We start from the raw sequence: 6,800 nt of genomic DNA on the forward strand, positions 1-6,800 counted from the left end.
GTGTTATGGCAAACGGTTAATGCATGTGGCATGCTTTCATACTCCATTCACAAACATCTAGGTCTCAGCCTGTGCTAAAACTGTAACTTTGGCTATTTGACTACAGGGATGACACAAGCCAAGGGCACTTTCTGGTGGTTCCTGAGTGTAGTGCAGGTATGGTTTTCAGTATCTGTAGTTTCTCAGCAGTCCCCATGGGGGAGCTATTGGACTGGTGTTATCACTGGTCAATCAGCCAAACCCATTCTCACTGCAAACGCTTATTCACTTGAATCATTCTAGTAAGGTAAATGTTATTCTGTAGACAGTGCTCTGTTCTTCAGAACTAGGAAAGAAACCTTATTTGCTCCGTAAGAAACCTTTTCCTTGGCTGTCCTACCAGAATCCGATGTGTGTAAAAAGGTCTTAATAACATCAGCTAAAACGTCTCCGTGACACATCAATTATTTGAATGACCTGCTCTACATGTGCACTTTGTGGCTGGAATGGGATATCTTAAAGCTCCGTGCTAACCAGAATGAAATGAGTTCAGAAACGGCTGAGCACTTACTGTAGCACATCAAGGTACACTCATCCGCTCTCACATAATGGGTCTTTCTTATAGTAAAACCACTTTTCATTGCTTAATGGATTGACCTGATTAAGACTTTTATGGCAGGGGATTGTGTTATGATATTTTTACTCCGAACATCTTAAGTGCACACTAGATATTTCTCCTGCTGCACAGCTAACTCAGAGTCACATTGACCCTCTTATCTGGTGGAAGACAGCTTGAAAATAGAAGGCTCCCCCGCATCCCATAATTAAACCTGACCTGGTTTATCTCGAGGAATGACAACACAAGGAAAGGCATGTCGAGGGGCTCCTCAATTGATGTCTATGGGGTCTCTGTCTACATGGTGTGGCCCTGAGGCTAGTGTGGTTCTGATCCATGTGTTATTGTAAGTGCCCTGTTAAACAGTAGTCCTCAGACATTGGGAGAAAGAGGGAACACTGTGTTCTTCTCTAGACAATATTTTTTTTCTAGGGCCCTCAACACTAGGCCCCCATCTGCCATAACAGCACAAAGTAATAATAGTTGTTTATTTATCATACTTTTTATTTTATTTTACAACTTTTATTGCCCGGCATGGATAAGCAGCATTAAGAGCTGGCTTGCGAAAGAGGCCTAGAATCCCCACTGTGTTTACATTACCCGCCCCCCTCCCGTCCCCCCGCCCCCCCGTTGGTCATGTTTCAAAGCAGAAAGTAAGAATGAGTTTATTTTTCTCCTTTACCTAATTAAAATATAGTGTTCTTTAGCTGACCACAATTAATCTCCTTTGGAATGTTCTTTTTCTAGTATGGTTACAAGAGATTTCTCCTGGGTCAAAATATGATTTTACAGCTGTTGTAATTGAACTGGCTCCGATTCTCAAATCTCTTCACATCCACTGATCCAGGTACAGTAAGATATAGAGACTTACCTGCTCAAGAGGTGATATTAATCAATTAGGTACAAATATGTGCACAGTCACAGCTCTGTGGTGGGGGGGTGTGTGATACCTATTTCAAAGCCCAATCCTTATCCATTGACAGTAATTTGATGAATAACAGTATTTGCATAGTCTATTTTTATACATTAGTGTGTACTGTACACTGCCTGCCTGTGTGTGGCCTGTGTGTACAGTACACAGGTCTATAGGGACGGCAGTGTACTCCAGCATGGAATTGGAACATTGTACCTTGCTAAACTCATTAGCCTGATTCGAACACCCCTTTAACATCCTCTTGACAGGCTTACGGAAGCTTCTTTTTTCCCGTTTACCACAATCTGTGACTCGCAATTCGATCGATCATATGCTTTTCTTTAGGTTGGCACATCTTTTTCCCCTCCCAATGGCCAATGAACCTTGGATGTGACAACGCCAGTGCTCAGCCAACCACAAGGTTCTTAGAGGTGACAAACTGGCAGCACACGTATCCAATCATTTCTGGCCCCAGTTATTGTTGAGTTATTCCAATGTGCATCTGCTTCTACTGTCTGAGTTGAAATGATGGAGAAATCCTATTCTAGCTTTAATCCAAGGCGCCGCTATAAACCACAGCCATTACTCAGTAACGGGAGTAAAATGATCCGTGAATTAGAGGATCATTAATGACCCCGACTGTGGAACATGGCCTAACCATAGCATGTTACCCATTTTGACCAGGATGACTGACCCCGTCTCAGAGGATGTATCCTTCAAATAATACATCTGACTTAAAAACAGAAATCAACTTTGATTGAAAAAAAATCAAGTCTCTCCTGTTTGTTTGCTATTTAATAACAGAGGAAAGACGAGACCATTTGTCCTGGGAGTTGTAGGACTTGTTACCTCTTGACATTCCTCTGAAGGCCCCTCTCTTTCCTCACAGCGGTAGCTACCTCTTAAGCTTAAATGATGTACCATCTGTCAGTTTATCCCGAGACAGGTTAAAGAGAAACTCCTTAAATTTAAATTGGCACAGCTGACGGATGGTGTAAGAAGGTAGAGTCGGAGAGACAGATGCGTTAGACACTTGAGTGACAGGTACATTAGGTATGTTAAACGCCCAGGTGAGGCCGGGACAGAGAAACCCACTATTCTGAGGGCTAGGGGCTTTTCCTCACGATAGTGTTATTACTGCTAAGAGCGCTGATAACATTGTTACAGAAACACTTTTCCACGACCTTTCTGGCCTCGCCATTGTTTTCAGCGGGGTTTGTTGTGCACAGCGATATGGCCGATTACATCAGGAAGTTTCTCACAATATGAACATCTAACTCTAATGACGGCATTACATACACAAACACACCTCTGTGGGAGTGAGTTACATCACACCAAGGAGGGAAGGAGGAGGAGTGGAGGAGGAAGTAGCTGCAGACACAAATTAAACGATGACAGGCTTTCTTTTAATTAAAGTGTCCTGTGCTCCCCGAGCAACCTTTGAAAGTATTCTTAGTTCTTCCATTGTATCCTGATAAATCAGCTGGTCCTAAACTGAAAGAACACAAATGTATTGGTTTTCCCTGCCTCCTCATCAACAACACACCCGGCAGAACAGAACCAGTAATACCAGCTGCCATGGCCATCATATCATCGCACAGCACAACGTTGTCACCATTCTCCTTTACACACACACACACACACACAAAATGACAGTTATGTCACCAAACCAAAACCAAAAACAGCCCATGCCGGCCACCAGCTGAAGCCATTATGGTAAATAGTCTTTGATCCTCAACTCACATGGGCACACCAAGTGGCAGTTATGTCGCGTCACTGAAGAATCGCAAGTCATAGCTTGCAATTAAATCCAGGAGGCCAGAGTATTATTGTTCCCTTCCTCTTTGACAACTACAAGTGTGGCAGAGTAGAAGTCACAGGGTAGAGCGGTATTGAGAAAGACAGTTGGAGCATGAGATAGGCCGGGAGAGGAGGGAAAGACCAACCGTATCAGCCTATAGCAGCTAGAGAGCGTGTTGTGTACTTGACTGTTCCCCGACCCCAGAACCCCAGAGCTGAAGTGAACAGTGTACATGTTGTGATTGGGATGGAAATGACTAAGAGCTCTGAATGATCCAGACCACTAGATTCAGTTCTGTTCCCCCTCACTCTGAAACACTGGACTCCCTTACGTGCTAGTAGAGTCACAATGAGCCCACAGAGTTCACTCTTTGTGTGTGTGTGTGTCCGTGCGTGCATGTACAGTACTCCAGTCCAAACAACTGTATTTGGCAGGATTTTTATTGCTGTCCGTGATCTTACCCACCACACAGAAAATGAACCCTATAAGGACTGGCTTAGCTGTGCCTCTTGTTTTGATTGGGGCCTTTTCAAAGGTCTTGAGTTGAAGTTGAGAGGTTCACCCTGAGTTGAGCATCACCAAGTTCAATAATATCATTTCTGTCAATGCTGCCTGCCTCTTCCATGTTGTGGCAGGATACAGTTGCCACAGACGGAGAAAAAACAGACATCAGCCATCTGACCAGGCAACTTTTAGTTTAGAATGCTTTTGTGTTCTTAAGATTTTTCCAGGGAAAAAAATAAATAGCTGTGCTTAACCAAAGGCAGTCAATGTCTTGGCTGAGAATGCCTCGCCATGAGAAACATATTACCCGTGGTTAGGATAGGCTTTGTGCTCTCTGAACATTTCTCTCTTCAAAGCGTGACTTACTTGTGACGACAATTGTCTCTTCATTTTGTCTTAGTTGATATCTATAGAGGACACAACACTACACAGTAAGAGGAACAGTATTTGCATGTGCAATGGTTGGTCTTGTTATCAATAGGAAACACTACTGGCCATGACACACAAAGACATGAACCTCTGAGTCTTTTCTCAGTGAGTCTTCTCTCAGTCTCCTGTGAACTGCACTTGATGACATGAGATACTTGAGGTCAATGCTGGAATGTAACACAACAAGTAAAGTCATTGGAGAGGGCCAGACAAACAGGCACATACCAGATTAATTGGTATGTCAATGAACTGTCAATGTTGTAGGCTAGACGTGCACTACTAGAGGGCAACTAGAGTCATTTGCTGGAACGCGGTTGGATCATTTGCCTGGGCCTGGGGAATGGAATGCCCTGTGATGTGACGAGGGGTTGATAGATTGACAGGCTTGTTCACTGGAATCTAATTGCTGTACCATTATTAACAATGCCTTAATAATTGTTCACATGCAAAGCTTGTCAAACTGAAACAAGTTCTGATATTTAAAAGGTGAGCAGGTTCTGAGAGAGAGGAGAGTAAAGGGGGTGGGGTGGAGAGAGGGAGTATCCTAAGGCAGCCCAACCTCCAACCCCCCCCCCCAAGCCCCTGAGCAGGGATTGTTTTGTGATCCCCCCCTTGACTACTCAGACATCCACATGATCACACCATAATGAAACTTGAATCAGGAACATAAGCATCCAATAATTTCCCCATTTTGTAAGGTGTGAGGGGGCAGCTTCTAGGAAAGCTGAAAGACTGACAGAGATCTAGAGATGGAAGAGAACGGGGCGAATGAAAGATGAAAGAGCACCAGAGAAACGTGACGGATAAAGACAAACAAAAAGAGAAAAGTGAGAGAAAAAAATAAGTAGGCAGGGGTATAAAAGAAAAGTCCCTGGTGTCAGCTGCTAAATGTCCTTAAGTATTGAAATAGAGCATGGTAAAGCCGTGTGTTGGCTTGGTCTTTCATACAAACAGCCTTCACACTAATCTCATAAGGAAGATCTCTTGTGACTTCATATCAATATGATCTTATGGAAACAAGGTCCAACATTCTATTTGCCCTATGCTCAAACAATTCAAATGAACACCGATGCAGTGATCCATATCCCTAATTCCAACCGGTTGTCAAACATGGTCAATCTTGGTTTTGTAACTGGTGATGTTGAGTTCAGTCAATGGAGTCTATATGGGAAGATAAAAGATTCCTCCTCTTCCCCACGTTCTGTTTTTCTGATTCCCTGTTACATTTTCAACACGGGGATCAAGGTTGTGACAACTTCTGCTCTTTTAGGACGCTTGGTTACCAGGGAACAAAAAGCTAGCTGGCTGCTTTAAGCAGGAACGATTTAGAATCCAGATGTCTGACATTTTCAAACAGAACGGACACATTTTGTTTTGTACATCAGCAACACAGTTCACACAGAGTACTGCTAACATCATGGCTGGAGATGTGAGGGCGAAGGTCAATGGAGAGGAGTTAGATGCTGTAACAGATCTTTGAATCAATTTGATATGGCCAGGACTGATAAACCGAAGGAAAACCTCTGTACACCAAAGCCTTTGCATCTCCTCCTGAGAGCAGGTTATCTTCGTGTCTATGGAAGCTTCTCTTTGTTCTTTCCATTTGTATTGGTCCTGTGGTTTTGAGCTGTAGTTCTTCCGTGAAGGCTTTGGTCTTGATAGAACTACACCTGAATTAATTTTAAAAATATATCCTCACAATGGCTGTCTTCCAGATATCGGGACAAAATGTTCCCGCAACGGTGAGAAACGCAGCCACATAGTCAGCCTATCATCTCTGTCATGTTTTGCATAATGTGCGCGTGCCGAGGGCGTTAATGTGTGTATGGGGTTGGTAGGTGTGAAAATATAGCCACGGTGCAAAACAGAGCCACTCCTGCTGAGAAAACAAAGGCTATATTAACAAGGGTGAATAAAGGGAGAGGGAAAGTTACTAACATTTCTTGCATTCCGAAGGTCAAAGGAGCAGGATATTCAAGGGAAACGGTCACTCCAGGCAGGGCCCGTCTGTCCAGAGCTCAACACAGCCTGAGTGGAGCTAGCTGGACTGGGCCCAGTGCCGACCCTCAGCGGAAGAGCACATTAAAGCAAGATTCCAGAACATTGGCACGCAGGGACATTGTTCAACCTGCTGCAAGTAAACAAGAGAGAACTAGTATGTGTGTACACACCAGTGAAGAAAGCATCACAGCATGTCCCTTTTCAAGTGACTGGTATTTCCTGTGAAGTGTGGCTAGATATTTCTGGAAATCCATCAGTTCTTCTTGCTACATTTAACTTGTTTCCCCAAAAGTACCAAAAACAGGAAAGACAGACACTTGGGAAATGGTCTTAAGTGTAAACTAAAGATACTGTAGTTTGAGGAATGTTTTTCCAAGTGAAGAGACCATAATATTTCAGCACACAAGAGGAGAATAAATGTTAAATTGGGTCACAATAGTTCCCCGGTCCTTTGTACAAGGAACTACGTTCTGACCAGACTAAAGCTTTGTGGTTTGAGGGAACAAGACAAGCAGGGGTTGTTCCATGCCTTAAAACAGACCACACAATGAAGTCAA

This window comes from Oncorhynchus mykiss, chromosome 13 (genome assembly GCF_057628025.1).
Source record: "Oncorhynchus mykiss isolate SJ-2025 chromosome 13, ASM5762802v1, whole genome shotgun sequence".
Taxonomy (NCBI): domain Eukaryota; kingdom Metazoa; phylum Chordata; class Actinopteri; order Salmoniformes; family Salmonidae; genus Oncorhynchus; species Oncorhynchus mykiss.